Here is a 14,621-nt window from a genome sequence, read left to right as displayed (position 1 = left end):
CACCTGATGTCTTCCTTAGCTATCATACCACTTAACAAATGTTCTGGTCCTATTGTGGTCAAGGGCAATTTATAACTATATTTCCAATCATACTTGTTTGTCTTGCAAATACCAGTTCTTTCATAAGAGAGGCCTTGTTGGAGCAGATAAAGCTCGTCAAATCCAACTTCATGTTTTTCCTGTGAGAGCAAGAAGTCCTCATTTTTGCTATTGCTCACAATTAACAATCATGTGAGAGCTTGCAAAGTCATAAAAAGAAAAGGAGCTCTAAATAAACAAGAGATAAAAACAAGTCCTTTGCTGGTTATCTTATAAACAACTCAGTCCAGGAGTCAAGAAATCTGGGAAGAAACATTTCAGATCATTCAAAGGCAGTCCATCTTAATGAACTCACTATAAATGAAGGTTAGGCATTCCTCTTGCAATTTCCAACATTCTCTATCCACCCTAAGACTAACATTAAGGAGAACGTCCTTGAAATCTAGGTAGTTCTTGCTTTCTTGACCTTGTCCAGTTGTTTTGAAATGTGGTTGAGTTCATATGATTGTGAAAGCTCCATATGGAGTAAAGAACATGGCTCAAGCACATGCTTTGGCCACAGTTAATTTCTAAATATCTACAAGAAACTCCTGTCTTAACTTTGCTAACCAGTGTCAACAAAAGAGGGCTGATTGAGCCAGTAATCTGATTCTAAAATAGGTCTTAAATCCTTTCAAGCAAAGTCTGTAGCTGTTGCCAATTATTGTGGCAGTAAATTCTGAATCCTGTGCATTCTCAAAAATGTAGTTTTTCCCCCCCTCATCCAGTCTTGCTCACTCAACCATTTGTGTGCTGAATTCATATTTTTAAGAGTTTGATCAGGGAGCCAAGAGATATAAGCTAGCAACACCATCCCCTTTGCTCTTCTCTGCAAGTACAGAAGCTTTCCTTTCTCCTGATCCCATGCACATATAAAAGAAATTAAGTTATATTTCAATTCCACCTTACGCTGAATTACAACCTTATAGTAGTTTCCTTGGAATGCTGTGGGACTCCCATAGGAGCCCAAGACATTTCTTATCAGAAAAGATCAAGCATTGTCTCCAAGTAGGGGGTGATGGTTAGATAAAAGGTTTTCAATCCAGTAGCTAATTTAAGTTATCATTCTATTCTAGATCACATTTGCTCAATTTTCCCCTTTAGGAAAATTGACATTATTTCTTATTGGAAGAAATATTGGTTGTTGCCTCCAGAAAACTCATCAATGTAAATCAGGAATCCATAATTATTTTCAGTTTGTCTGTGTGCTGGAAAGAAGGACAGCAGACTATGCAGAACATAATGTCGAGTTTATATTTAATAATGTAATTCTTCTTGTATAAGCACTTTATACACTAGATTTATTTTTTTTCTAGAAAAGAATTTAGTGGAAATAGTTGGAAGGATGGAGTGTTTGCACCCAAAGCTTAGGAAGGCCAATAGATCTTCTAATTCAAAAACCTAATTTGGGGATAACAGAATAAGAAGAGTTGGAAGGGACATTGGGGGTCTTCTAATCCAACTCTGTGTTGAGGCATGAAACCCTATACAATTTCAGACAAATGGTTGTCCAATCTCTTCTTAAAAACCTCCAGTGTTGGAGCACCCACTGATTAATTAATTAATTGTTCTCACTGTCAGGAAATTTCTCCTTAGTTCTAAGTTGATTCTATCCCTGATTAGTTTCCATCCATTACTTCTTTATCCTGCCTTCTGGTGCTTGGAAGAATAGGTTGATCCCCCTTTCTTGTTGGCAGCCCCTCATGTCACCCCTAGTCCTTCTTTTCACTAGACTAGACATGCCCAATTCCTGCAACTGTTCTTCATATTTTTCAGTTTCCAGTCTTCTTTCACTTTCTTCTCACTTTCCATAGTTGGGGGATTTTTTTGGGTTTTTTTTGGGGGGGGGGAAGAAGGCGAAAGAAGAGACATTGTGATGAACGTACTCTTCTCATATCCCTTTTAGAAGTTAAGCAAGACCTTTTAACATGGAAATCCAGATTCTCTCTTCCTTGCCCTCCACATGTTGTCCTTGGTGCACTTTATATTTTGTAAACAGTCACTTCAGAGGAGTGAAGTTATGAGCCCAATTTAGTCAGGCTATTGAGAGGGAGAACAGGGTGGTTGTTTACTGTGTTTTATAGGGTTGTTAAAACAATTTGAGTCAAGAGGCATTGTTTTAACAAGGGGGAATGTATCTGCAACAGGGGTGTGAATAGTCTATGATGACTGAGGTATGTGAATGGACTTTGGGGACCAGCTTGAATGACTACATCGATATAAGGCTGACACACTGAAAAACCAGTCACTTAATTCAATGGTAAGCAACTTGAACTATTTCAGATAGTTGGGACTTGCCTAAATCTGACCTATCATGCCAGTGGTAAAGGATTGTGAGAGTTGTAAATCAAAACAGCTGAAATGCACTATTTTGCCTCTTTTGGTTAATGTATAACATTATATCACCATTTCCAAATTGGATTTTCAGTTGAGCCCTCCACAATGTAAATATTTTTATCTAATACAGAAATATTGATTGGATGCTTTGATTATGGATTTAAACGTTAAATTTATTTCCCTGTAATTCATGTTAGCTCAGAATTATGTCTGCTATGGCCCAAAAAGTTAGTTTTAGCACATGATTGTTGTCATTTGGCATTGGACTGAGTGGGATTCATTGGATATATGAAATACATCCCCATTGCAGAGTCTGAAATAGTCTCTCTCGGTTACCTTGATCATCTTAGGATTTCTGGGTACAAATTACTTTGACTAGGCTTTCATCTCAGGGGCTCTTTGGTTGAAAAAAGTGGGGGAATGACAATTAGAAATTTAAGGCAACTGTATATACTAGATTTGTCTTAAAGAAAATGTTTTGCTCACATGGTATGAGCAAATGACAGGTACAGTTAGATAGAAATAGGGGGATCACTTTTGATAGAAGATTTGCTTTGGATTTGGTTCAGCCATAGATATTACAAGTGCAGATGTCAACATCTGAAAGATTAAAGGAAATATGGTTGCCATACTTTATATATTATCAAACAGTGTGTTAAGCTGTGTAATTTTCCTCGTTGGTCTTCTGCACTTTATATTTAGGACTGAGCTGTCTGATTGGATAGTGACGATATTTGTACCTTTTCCAGTTCCAAACCCAGATTAACCATGTTGTCACATCTCCCCTCTGTTTATGCATCCCGATCTGGGGCTAGTTTCCTGATAACCAGGAGGGAAGTTACTTTCTTTCTTATCATGGATTCAGGTTTTGGTGTTTTAAAAATTGTTTTAACATTGCCCAGGTCGCTAATTGGCTCAGTGTGATTTGAAAGCAGATCATGTTGTATCCTTCTTTGTTTGCTGGTGATTCAGGGCACACCTCTGAAAGAGTGTGAGGAGTGCTCCAACATAGTTCCATTAGGTAGTATTTTCACTAGCTCAGTGGAAACATCCAGACCAGGGTCCTAAAGCAAAACCATAAAGTCAAACAGTTTATTGTCTTAAAGGCATATCTGTTCCTGCCACCAACTGCACCTCTTTCCTGTGTTCCCATGCAACACTGAAGACATCTGATGTGACGTGGTGCATAGTATAATCTCCTCCAGGCAACAGCCCCTATACATCTACGTTAATTAAGTCTATTGGAGTAACCTTGTATGCATGGAAGTTCAACCTCCAGGGTTTTTCAGCCAGAATGCTGTATGAGGGATTCAGGTTAAAAGCTTCCGTTTGGGAAGACTGCATTAAAATTAACTTCTTGGTTAATTGTATCATCCTTCTGTACAGTGAATCTTTTTTTATAGACAATTGTGTGGGAAGGGGTATCTATGAAAGATATATTGAACAAAATACTTAACCCAAATGTACTTAACACCAGGATTTGAAGTTCGGACGCCCACAAACACACCAGAGTCACATACTATCATTTGCAGCATTCTGTAGTCACTTGATTGTGATTTATTATGTCTTTGTTCAAAATAGGCATTTACTTCCATTTTTTGAAGAAAAAAAAACATCCCACAGTGAACAATGGGTTCCCTTCCTGAGTATGACGTTCACTTTATGACTGTTGCATTCACTTAAGGAACACAGCAAAACAGGTCCTAAAATGTAGTGATTCGCTTTGTGACATCATGACGTATGACCAAAACTGACTTTGTTCTATAGTTATTGGTTATGGTTATGGAAAATTTTTGTTGGAACACGATGCTACATTAAGAAGAAGCCCCCCTGCAACCCCCCGAATTCCTAGCAACTTGGGTAACAGGGAAGCACCATCTGGGGAAGACTATGCCATAGCTATGATGTCAAAATGTTCTGATTTCTTTAGATGCACACTGTGTCTGTCTCCAGTATTTAATTATTTTCTTTCTCCAAATTTTGTGCATTCTGGGGGTTAGTCAATTTTTCTTTGCTCATATTGTTCAGTGCTCTGTATGTATTCATAAAACCGCTCAAGGCAACAGTGATTGACATTTCCCCTGGATGAAATACTGTATGTTGCTTTGAGATTTGTTTGTTTTCCTCTTTTTCCCTCTTTTTATGCAGTATTTGGACATTCTGTAAACATATTTGGATGTTTGACCTGTCAAGGCAGAGGGTTAATTTATAACTTTCTAAATTTATAACTCAGATGTGACTTTTCTTCATTTTCTTTTATTGTTACTGAAGAAAAGTACAGAAACATCCAATCATCCACTTTGCTGAAAAATCTAAACAAGCATTTAATAAATGACTGCTCTCAAATTCTGATAGTGGATCAATTGTGTCTGTGAGAGTAATTCTTGCTGGATTATTTGTAGCACACTCAAACTGATTTTGAATGTGACTAAATAGGCCTGAAGTCAATATAATTCACGTGGGGCTTGGTTTGTTCAAATCAATTATATGTGCTAGAGACTGCCTTGACACACATTTAAATGCCTAGTTGTAAGAGCAATGCTGAAAGCCAAACTAGGATTATCTGGCAGATTGCTTTGTGCAACACCGTTTTAAAAACTGAAAATTGATGTAGGTGGCTGCAAGTTTATTTGGGAAAAATCTCTGTTCCTCCTTATGACACAGAAAATCAATCTTAGAAAATAAAATGAAAATATGGAAACAAAAAAAGTTTCTTTGACAAATGATAAAAACTAGTGCATGCTTTTGTGTGAATCTGCATTATTAAAAGAAAGGGATTTTTAAGGTGAGAAAATATTAAAATAATACTCTGCTGTGTGCAGCTTTAAGGGATGACATCTCTTTCGTCATTTCATTCTTTTCGTTGTCTGGGCAAACCTTGTCATACTATACAAAAGGCCCACGAGACTCAACCTACCCATTATACTTCCTGCATAGCAGAATCTTAAAGGATCTGTTGGATTGTAATTCCCACTGGTCTCAACCACCATGACCACCAATGTGCATTCTAGTTATAATGTTCTGCCTCAAAGCACAAGTACCAACTTTAGGAAAAATGTTTACCTCAGTGGGACTATTTTCCTATAAATCCACATGAGTTGATTGACTTAAGCCAGAATGCGAATGGCAAGTTATTGTTATGTAAAAAAAAATCAGCTTTCCAACTGTCCGTAAATTCTCAGAATGTGATTTCATATTCTGTAGTAAGTAAGTATAAAATGTAGTTTGGTCCGATAACCTGGAATTAGAAAGAAAAATGGCAAACGTTTCATATTGGCAAAGAACTATAATTAAATTTCTGCCTCTATGTTTCAATTTCATTTACTGAAGTACTTGATAGCAGATGTTATCATAGATATAAAAAAATGTAGAGTATACTTTTATTGGCATCTGAGAAATAGACAATAACCCAATGAAGTGAACTCAGCTTTGGGTCAATTGTGGAATCAACACAGAAATCTAGAAGCCATCTTCTTTTGATGCTTGCATGGAAAAGCTCTTGGAGATTTCAGGATCTATTCTTATTAAATGTGGCTTCTGAGTTGACTGATTCTCATGTTCCTTCTGCTTTGCTGAATTTCCTGGACTTTTTTCCTCCCTTTTTCCTGTGATATCAATTGATTTCTTGTTAGCTAGCTTCTTTTTCTCCACAGCAGTCTAAGACTACCTGCCCTTCAAGTATGAGGAAGCTCTAACTATTTCCTCTATTCTTCTTCCAAAAGATGTTCTCTTTTCTGGTCAGAACCTCTGAACAACTAATCTTCAGAAACATTCCTCAAAATGATTTGTATGAAGTGATAACTCTTTAATCCAGTGACACACTGAATAGCTTACAAATTGTCACCATTCGTGGCCTGTGCTCTGAAATCTCCATTTATTTATGGTAGATATCTGACTGTCATGCACGTAGGTAGTTATATCTGTGTCTGAATGTCTGTGTGTGTATGGGAGAGGAATTTTGGAGGTTGTCATGAAAAATTCTGGATTAGAAAAAAGGTTTGCTGTGTTTAACTGGTAAATGTAGATAAGACATGCTGCAAGGAATACATTTTCTACTTTTGAAAAATTCATCTCGCTTTCTCAGTGAAAAAAAAGATGCTTGCCCGTTGACCACTGGATTTCTTGTTCTCATTTGCAAGTAATACCTGATCTTTCTACCGATTAGAAGAATAAATAAATCACAAACTGTAGGGATTTTTAAATTTTTTAAATTTGGTTTATATGCTTTTGGTATCTTGAGATTTGCTCCTTTTGTAGTTTTTAAATTGTAAGCCGCTCAAAGTCACACTTTTGAGATGGGTGGCTATATAAATCTCAGTTAATAAGGCAGGGCCCGTTCACAACCAATTAGGAAGTGGGAAAAGGAGAAAATTCTTAGTGGTTTGAGAAGCAGATTGTTCTGTGTCAGAAAGAGGCAAATTTTGGTGTCAGTGAATGTCAGGCCCATTTCTAGGACTTTGCCGTGCTTCAGCTTCCATGACTAAAAGGTTCTTTGGCACAGGCGGATAGTACATGTTTGCAACTCCTTAACTAAAGGAATTGTGATTTTTCCTGGGATGACACAGCCTCCTTCTGCAGCTGCATTGCAATCCTGGGAAAATAAAGTTTCAAACAGCTGCTACTTGGACTGTCTCATACTCTAAAGCAGCGTTTCCCAACCTTAGGAACTTGAAGATGCGTGGACTTCAACTCCCAGAATTCCCCAGCCAGCATCTTCAAGTTCCTAAGGTTGGGAAACGCTGCTCTAAAGCACCTTAGTATCAAAGTGTTCAGTAAAGAGTTTTACTTGTTTTTCCAAGTGGGTGTTCCTTCTGGCTACTTAAATTTCTCTTCCATACCCGTTCTGATGCTATGAGCCCTACTTATTTGATCAAGGGAACCCTGCTTTTACTTTCTTAGCTGTTATTGCACTTGTTTCGTACAAGAGCCAGTGTGAAATAGTGCGGTTCAGTCGACAGCCTGTGACCAGAGAGACACAGGAAGCTCAGTAGATAAACCACAGGGTTCTTGTGAAGATAAAATAGAGAGAGATTCCCCCAGTTGAGTTCCTGTAAAACAGAAGCTGTTTGGTATGGTGATTAAGGCATCAGGATAGAAACTGGGAGACTGTGAGTTCTAGTCTCCCTTAAGCATGAAGTCAGCTGGATACTTTGGGCCAATCACTCTCTCTTTCTCAGCCCTGGGAGTGAGACAATGGCAAACCACTTCCAAGAAACCTTGCCAAGAAAACTTGAGGGATTACCCTAACTCGTCCATGCAGTCACCAAAAACTGACTCAAAGGTACCAAAAAAAAAAAGAGAGAGAGAAAAGAATACATACTTACATCTCGCACAGTTTATCTTTCTTCTGTGATGGTATACTTCTTCAAATGGACACCCTTAGAGTAGGATCTGATTTCTAAAATTTAAGCCCTTGGAAACGGTGAGTCTCTTGGGCATCTTGTCTGTCAGAGGATCAATAGGCTGCATAGGCTGCATCTCCGTCTTTCCACAGAAAGGCTGCACATTACTATTCTTCCAGAGCCATTCATTAGGAATGGGGGTGTGTGTGAAATTCATTTCATTCATTAGGGTTGTATTCAGATGCAAATTTTTCGCATTTTTGGATCAGGGCACAGCCTGAAATTTGCTTACCGTTTGAAATTCACGGTTCTCTGAATTTTCAGAATGCAGTTCAGTAATAACGATTAGTGACTATCTAAGGTGGTGGTGGGGTTGGAGGGAGGGAGAAATGAACAAAATGCATGGCTTCATGAGAATAACCCAAAAAAATGCATGGCAAAAATAGGTTTGTGTGCTGAGGCAAAACTGGAAACAAATCTGCCCATATTTAGAAACATTTGCATCCAATTTGCATGCAGACATGCAAATGAGCGCTTGAACTTTGTGAGGGAAAAATGCTGCAGCTCAGCCCAATCAAACTGATATCTTTGGAAGAATGTGAAACTCAGAAAACCTGAAATTGTCCCACACGTTTATTGCTTCCATTCACAGGAATTGGATTTTGTTCTTTTTCCTGGACAGAACAAGGAAATGCTTTTTTGCTTCCTCCTGATTTATGTTGTGTATCTATTTGTGTGTTTAGAACTGTGCGGAGATATGCATGGATGCACCTGTGCTTCTCAATGCTGCTCATTCTCATGTGTGCGCCAGCAGATGTGGCACTTTGGGTCTCACTTGGCATCTGTAACAGCCCAAGTCCTTGACTTATGACCATTCGTTAAACAACCACACACAGTTAGCATTGAAGAAAATGACTTACAGCTTGTTCTTGCACTTACAGCTATTGCAGCATCCCCACAGTCATGTGATCAAACTTAGGGCGCTTGGCAACTTTTGTGTATCTATTACTGTTGCAGCATCCTGGATTCTCGTGATCATCATTTATGATCTTCCCAGAGGGCTTCCAACAAACAAAAGCAATCAGGAAACCCAGGCTAACTTAATAATCTTAATAATTGTGTGATTCACTTCATGGCCATGGTGATTTGCTTAACGACCCTGGCAAAAAAGGTAGTAAAATAGGGCACAACTCACGTAACGCCTGCTCTGCTTAGCAAGGAACGTTCTGGTTCCAGTTGTGATCATAAGTTGAGGATTACCAGTATTTCCCCAGGGTTGGATTTAAATCTGGCTCGTTCTTTGGGATGAGAAAGCTCGTGATCAAAACATTTTTAAGGAATACCTAGAGCTAAACACGATGTGTGGCATCTCCTTGGGATATGAAGGTGTGCCCCTTTTTATATCATTGTAGAGCGGAGGCTCACCATCTGTTATTTCCATGCAGCAGGGTGCTTGGAGTTTGCCACAGCCTATTTTGTCTCATTATAATGTATGCGCATGCCAGAGTTACCATGGGAGCAAGGCGGTGGGGGGAGGAAAGCTCTGCGCTTAATTGTTAAACATCGCTGCCTCTTTCTGCGCACACTTGCTGACATCTGTGAATTGGATTTCACAGATTTTATGTCGCCCCTCCCCCTCTGTTTATAATTCAAGTGTTCTGCAGTCGTTTTCTGTGCTTTGGTGAGCAGAGGTGGCCATGCTCTGTAGCACTGCTTTTCTTAAGGACAAAATTCTGTGAATTTTATTTTATTATTTTATTATTATTTTATTTTATTATTTTATTTTATTTTATTTTATTTTATTTTATTTTATTTTATTTTATTTTATTTTATTTTATTATTTTATTTTATTTTATTTTATTATTTTATTTATTTTATTTTATTTATTTTATTATTTTATTTTATTTTATTTTATTTTATTATTTTATTTTATTATTTTATTAATGTACATAGGTGCCCAATTCACCCACAGTGACTGGGTGGCATATAACATTAAACAACTTTCAGTTTCAGGACTTAAGAATCTCTTAGCCTTTTTTTTTCCTTTCTCCTCTCCTGGGAATCCTGGCTTAATCATATGTAAGGTGAAGGTGAAAATGGTGAGCCCAATAAAATGGGTTATTTTGCACTCAGCTTCATTCTAGATCAGAGATTCAAATGCCAAGTTACTAGCTCTCGGTGAGCAAGGGGTCTGTTCATCTTCTTTTTTCCTCTGCTCTTCTAGAAATGTTTGGAGCAATTTTTTTCTTTCTTTCTCCCATAAGAAAAAATGAGGGACAATTAAATTGTGAGATTAAAAATGATGGAGATGAATCTGGATTCTACCCAGTTTTTCTGGAATTTTGAAAACATGCTATGAAACTCAAGAGGCAGGTTATTTTATCACAAAATAGTTTTCATTTGGGATATGAAACACCCATTTTGTTCCCTGCCAACCTGTCTACCCATCCCTCTGTTTCTCTTTTTCTGGGGGAGGGGGGGCAGATAGCTTGAAATTATGCACTCAGTGGGTTAGGACGCTGAGCTTGTCGATCAGATGGTCGGCAGTTTGGTGGGTCGAATCTCGAGTGCCGCGTAGCAGAGTGAGCGCCTGTTACTCGTCCCAGCTCCTGCCAACCTAGCAGTTTGAAAGCACGTAAAAATGCAAGTAGAAAAATAGGGACCACTCCAGTGGGAAGGTAACAGCGTTCTGTGCGCCTTTGGCGTCTAGTCATGCTGGCCACATGACCACGGAGACGTCCTCGGACAAGCGCTGGCTCTTCAGCTTTGAAACGGAGATGAGCACCGGCCCCTAGAGTCGGAAACGACTAGCACGCATGTGCGGGGGAACCTTTACCTTTACCTTTTTATCATTGTTCCAAGAAAGATTGGGAACTTCTCTGAGCTTAGAGTCATTCATTTTCAACTTCAGAGAATCATTTCCTCTCCCCGCCAAATTAAAAGGATCCAAAAGTCTAGAAAGCAAGAAGCTGTGAGTTCTAATTCCTCCTTAGGCCTGAAAGCCAGCTGGGTGACTTTGGACCAGTCATTCTCTCTCAACCCAACTCACCTCACACGATTGTTATTGTGGCAAAAACAGGAGGAGGAAAGTATGCTGGATATGTTCGCCTCTTTTGAGTTATTTATAAAAATAATTAAGATGGCATGCAAATAAATAAATAAATAAAATCAGTGCTGCCCTACTTACCACTCCAGGACCAGTTGTAGGGTAATGGCAACACAGTTGACTAGAAGTGGGAGGCAGGGTATTCTAGTTTATCCTCAAGATGGGTATTCTCCTGGGAATGATTCTGGGACAGCCATTCTCTCTTAGACCAACTTCCCAAGATCGATGTGATGGGTATTACAATAGGAGGACTGTGATGAATCACCGTCTTTTGCTTCTAAATGAAAGGTGAGACAGGAAGGCAATAAGTAGACACAAGTCAATGAGCCCATTTGCTGAAGCTCTCTGATCTCCACAGTATTTTCTCTTACGTGTGAATCTGTAGGAGCATATGTTACAGTATGTTCACAGTAACTTTGCAATAAGCCCAGAATCTAGGCATGTTAAATCACATTGTGAATGAGCACATTCTTGTGATGTTCCCTCTTGCTCTGCTTTCCCTTGTGAGGCAAAGGTTTGCATTATGACCAACCACGTTTATGATTCATGGTGCTCCAATAAGCCAAGAACTAACTTTATTTCAGTATTGCTTAAATCCATGGGTTATTAAAGATCAGTCCTTGATTTGAACATAATGCTACAAGCCTATTGAATTGATCCCTGTGCAAACAACAAGGCTGCACGTACATTACCATTCTCTATTCACCAGTATGTTTGTCTTAAGTAACATACAGATGCCACGTCTTTCTCTACCTTCATAAATCATATCTGCCTTACTGGGAAGGTTTTGTAGGGAATCCCTTTAATCATGGCTCAGTTCTGAGGACAATTGTCACCCACTTCTCTACAGGGGTATCTGGTTATCTGTTACCATGTTATAACCTCTAAGTCACAACTACCTTGCAGTGTAGATTTACCATAGAGTGTGAGGTTCCCCAACTTCATACTGTAACCTAGAGGTCCCGTGGCATCTTGGCTCATCCCTTACACCAGCACTAGCTGAGCCGCGAATCTTGTTCCGGTGCTAGCTGAGCCGCGAGCCTCGCACTGGCGCTAGGAGAGCCACGAGCTGAGAGCTTCTCACCAGCACTAGGAAAGCCATGAGCCTTTCATGTCTCACCGGCGCTAGGCGAGCCGCGAGCCCCTTACACCGGCGCTAGCTGAGCCGTGAATCTTGTGCCGGTGCTAGCTGAGCCGTGAGCCTCGCATTGGCGCTAGGAGAGCCGCAAGCTGTGAGCTTCTTGCCAGCACTAGGAAAGCTGCGAGCCTTTCATGTCTCACCGGCGCTAGGCGAGCCGCAAGCCTCTCACCGGTGCTAGGCAAGCTGCGTGCCAGCGCCAGCTGCCCCATTTGCGGACCACGCATGCTCATGGCCCTGTTCATGCGCACGTACACGCACCCACATTTGCATGTGTGTGCATGCACACACAAGGTGCCTGTCCCTCCCTTTCCTATCGGGCCTCCGACCCAGAAAGGTTGGCAAGCCCTGCTCTAACCCACGTTTTCTCAACCTTGGCAACTTTGTAAGATATGAGGACTTCAACTACTAGACCTCTCCAGCCAGCATACTGGGATTTGAAGGTAGTTCCAAATCAGGTAGTTCTTGACTTATGATCATAATGGTTGCACGTCGTGGTGGTTGTTAAATGAGGCACTCTTGTTATGGCCTCATTTAGTGACCACAATCCGTTCTACCGCCTTTATGTCTCGGGGTGGAGGAGGATACTCTGGGAGGCCTAGTGAAGGCCCAGGCCCACACTGCAGCACTACCCCAGTTCTTATGTGGCTTGTCCTGGGCCTCTCCATGCCCTTTGCCTTCAGGAAAGAGAGTTGGGCAACTCGCCCCAAACCCTTCCTCTCCCTCACAGGCTCTGCGTGGCGCCATGCTGAAAACAGGCACCCTTCTTTTTGCAGCCTGCAGATTGCAGGAAAACCACACGGCAGTTCTACAGAAAAGGGATGTCGACTGAGGTACAATGGGGACAGGAGGGTATCGGACCCAGTGGGGTGGGAAGCAGAACCAAGGCCTTCCACAACCCAACAGGGTTGGGATGGGGGGCGGAAGATAAGGCCAAGCAGATTGCCGAGTTCCTGAATTTCATTCATGTGACCATGGGGGTGCTACAGCGGCCATAACCTTGGGTACAGGTCTTAAGCCCCTTCGTTCAGTGCTGTTGTAATTTCAAACAGTTACTGAACGAACAGTCATAAGTCGAGGACCACCTGTATCTGAAAGCCGCCGTGGTTGAAAATCACTGCTCTAACCCTTAGCTCTAGGTAACGCTGGAACCCCTTTCAGCCCTGGAAACCTTTCTCCTGCCTCCTGCCCCTTCTCCTGTTTCCTTTCTGATGGGGAAGGCCCATTTGTTCCAGCTTGCTCTGGCCCTGTGGCTGGAGGGTTTTAACAAGCACTTGCTGAGGACGCCCAGTTGGGGAAGTCTGACTGTAAATTACCACCTTGCCTGGTGGAGGCAGCAAAAGGTGGGGCCTGATAGGTGCTTGCTTAAAGCTTCCTTCACGCAGACAGGCATTGCTGTCTTCCCTGTGAGTCATCCTCATTAGAGCTTGCAGCTCCTTGAATTCCAGCTCAGCAGTGCGAGGGAGTCTTGGAAGATTTCTTAAGAGAGTGGTGGAGGTGTGCCTTCTGTCCTTTAGTGTCTAAAAAAGAACATACATAAGGAAATTGTTTGGAAGGATCTCCTTCCCAGCTGGAAGAGGAAGGCGGCTGCATGGTGCCTGGATCCAGGGTAGCTCTGGGTGGAAGGAGGAAGGTAAGCAGAAAAGAAATCTTTGCCGATTCCTTCTCTCCTCAGGGAGAATTTGCACTGTATTAATTGACTTGCTTCCACCTTGTGCTGCAGGCCTGCTGCTGAAGCTCCTCCGTGGAAGCGAATGTGTTGTTGTTTACTCCCTCATCAGCATTGTGGTATTTGTCTCTTTAGGAGTGTACTCAAAGCAGAGAATATCTAATTAAAGGTAGGCCACAAGAGAGGTTTAGAGAGCAGAAAATGGACATGGTGGAACTAACTGCTGGGGATTGAAGGTGATGCAAAGGTTTAAAGAGAGAAGTTAAAGGGGTTCCTCTAACTGAGTCTAACAGATCAGTCTGTCTGTTCTTCCTTTTCTGCTTCCTGTATTATTTATTATTCATTCTTCCTGTTAAGAATCTCCAAAGAATTGGTTGCACAGTTCTAGAAAGCCCTGGCAATACTGCACACACCTCTTGTGGTTTTCAACATCTGTCCCTTCTGGTAGGGTTGCCCTAATTTTGTCTTTGAATACGTTTATAAAGCAGCCAGTTTTGGTATCTGTAGGCCTCATCTTCCTTTAAAGTCATCTGGTGATCTGTCTAAATTATCAATCCGATGTGCCTATTATACAAATAAAATAAGTGAGTCAGTTTAAAAGTTATATAATGAAAAACTTGTTTCTTTGCTTGGAACTTCCTGCTAGGCAAATGTTACAGGAAGACAAGGCAGGTTGGTCTTCTGAAAAGAATAATGATAATTATTCTCTCTTCTTTCGTATGTATGCCTCTTCAGTCCCGTACCTAGTTCATTCTGTGTTCTCTCTCCCATTGTAAACAGTAAAATATATTTTTCAAAGCTTTTTTAAAAAAACAAAAACAAAACTCTGGTCATTTTAAAATAACTTTGTGTTCCCTTGTGGCCCTGTAATCTCTTGCAGAAATGCTATGCAAAATGAGATTCCAAAGACAGCTACCCCTTTGTATTGGTTACAGGATCTGGAAAATACTT

At 40.7% G+C, this 14,621-nt stretch overlaps 1 protein-coding gene across 5 annotated transcripts in view; it reads left to right on the top strand.

Annotated features, from left to right (window-relative positions):
* The window catches only part of NEDD4L (NEDD4 like E3 ubiquitin protein ligase), a gene marked incomplete at its 5' end in the record, with an annotated part of 308,703 nt that overhangs the window by 115,798 nt on the left and 178,284 nt on the right, over nt 1-14,621 (top strand). Inside the window, one exon of one of the 5 annotated variants that reach the window (XM_083354768.1) lies at nt 13,212-13,634. The exons of the other annotated variants lie outside the window; for them this stretch is intronic. Of the gene's footprint in view, nt 1-13,211; nt 13,635-14,621 lie in introns of those variants that run through there. 5 annotated transcript variants of the gene reach the window in all.

This window comes from Vipera ursinii (assembly GCF_947247035.1).
Source record: "Vipera ursinii genome assembly, chromosome: 2".
NCBI lineage: Eukaryota > Metazoa > Chordata > Lepidosauria > Squamata > Viperidae > Vipera > Vipera ursinii.
The sequence above is the reverse complement of the archived record's forward strand: the minus strand, read 5'-3'. Positions and strand labels throughout refer to the sequence as shown.